The sequence below is a fragment of the Lolium rigidum genome, chromosome 2 (genome assembly GCF_022539505.1).
Source record: "Lolium rigidum isolate FL_2022 chromosome 2, APGP_CSIRO_Lrig_0.1, whole genome shotgun sequence".
Taxonomy (NCBI): Eukaryota; Viridiplantae; Streptophyta; class Magnoliopsida; order Poales; family Poaceae; genus Lolium; species Lolium rigidum.
The window spans coordinates 215004309-215006351 of record NC_061509.1 but is presented as its reverse complement, the minus strand read 5'-3'; positions in this window follow the sequence as shown (position 1 = coordinate 215006351).

The following is a 2043-nucleotide window of genomic DNA, read 5'->3' as shown; positions in this document are numbered from 1 at the left end:
ACTTTATTTACCATGCGAAATCCGTAACGAATTTGAGGATGAGACCAACGCCAAGTTGTAGATCTTTTCAATACCTATCTGCGGAACTTTGAATCACTCGATTTGGATCTGCACACAAGATTTGGCGGATTTTATAAGTTCGTACCAGAATCTGAAACAGCAGGATACAGAAATTACTGCAAGGTTTTGGACGAACTTTGGTCAAGAGTTTCAGATCTGAGGATAGCTCAACCTTCTCCATGCTTGGACCAACATGCACCTGCATCAAGATCCAATATGGTGAGAGGAGAAAGGAGAAATAGGGCTGGATTCATCAAAGATTAGGGGAGAAGAGAGTGAGAGGGAAGCTCTCATGGTGAGGGGAAGCTTGAGGGAGGAGGGGAGCTTCATCTAAGTGGATTTCCATGGCCATGGCCGGCCATGGAGCTTGGGAGGAGCAGCAGCTCGTGGGTAAGAGGTATGAGAGGAGTGTGAGGGAGTGGAGGAAGGAGTGGGGAGTGAAAAATGAGAGCAAAGAGAGGAGGGGGTGGCCGGCTATGAGGTTTTATAGAGGGAGGGAGTGGTGGCAGCTCTTCACTTGATTGGCCAAGGTGGGTGGCTGCCCATTTAGTGATTGGGGTAGTTGGGAGGCAAAGCTTGTGGAGGAAGGAAAAGAAGAGGAAGGGGCTGGCCGAAAATTTTGCCATGCCAACATAATTGGCTGGCTCCATTCTTGCCAAATACAAGTGAACAATGTGAGGGAGAGGCACAACATCCATGTGAATAGATATGTGCATGATGTTGAGGAGAAAATGTCAAAGAGTGACTTTGATGATGATAAAAATAGAAGTAGATACATATAGATAAAAATAATGGGAAGGGTGACATGTACTCCAAGGATAATTGTTACCACTAGGGTTGGGACTAACAAAAGATGAAAAATAGACCCAAAGGTATATTTGATGATTAGAAGTTTTTATTTGAATTCAATTTTGGAAGGATTGGGATTGATCACATGCAACAATGCATGAGCCTGTCAAGGTAGATGGGATGGTGAGTTAAGTATTCCAATACTCACAAGGATGAATATTTTGACATAAGTCACCAATTCATGAGGTTAAGGTGGTGATGGAAAAGAATAGAGGAGTGAGATAGATATGATGAAATATAAGATGTGCAAGTGTTGCCATTTGAAAGAGAGTTTATTTGAAAGGTATGAGACACACCTCAATTGTCTAGAGACAATTGGGAATGAACTCAAGTGAAATGGAATTTTGAAGATGTTGAGAGAAAACTAGTTGGAACATAGGAGTTCAAAATATTCTACTTACTCTCTCAAGTAAAGTAGAGTTTTTCTTAATTGTAAAATAAGCAAGAGGAAAACAAGAAATGGTATAAGTACCATAAACAAGCCTTTTGTTAAAAAGAGCACAAAATAGAAAGTAATGTTTCTGAAATCAGTACTTGTTAGAAATGGGATGAGAAAACAAAACCCACTTCAGTTCCTTGTTTTCCTTGAAGAAATATCTTGAAAAGTTTTAGTAAAACTAGAAGTAGTTTTGTGATCAAAACTAGAGAAGGAAAATCAATAGGATTTTTGAGAGAGAAAACAAAATTAGGGAGAAGTGTTCTCAAGGGTAGATGATCCCAAGTTTTGGATTAAGGATGATTTAAGCTAGATTGCTCAGAGAGGAAAATCAAGATGGCACACTCATGTTGCCGTCAGAAGGAGAGTTTGATGTAGTAGCAAGGAAAACAATTTTTCCTAAGTCACGCATGTGTTTTATTTGGTGAGTTGCTTGTTTAACCACTAGGGGTGTGGTTCTATGAGGTAGCTCAAGACAAAACTCAACAAGCAAATCAAGACAACTCATCTACCAACAGATCAAGGCAATTCATCATAACAACAGATCAAGGCAATTCATCTTAATTAGTCTATAGAAAAAGTTTTTGTTCCCCCTGATTTTTGCATTATGGACAAATAAACAAGGTTGCAAAAGTTGGGGTGTTACAAAACCAGGTTGGAATAGTCAAGGGTTAATGAGGAATGAATATGAGTGTCCT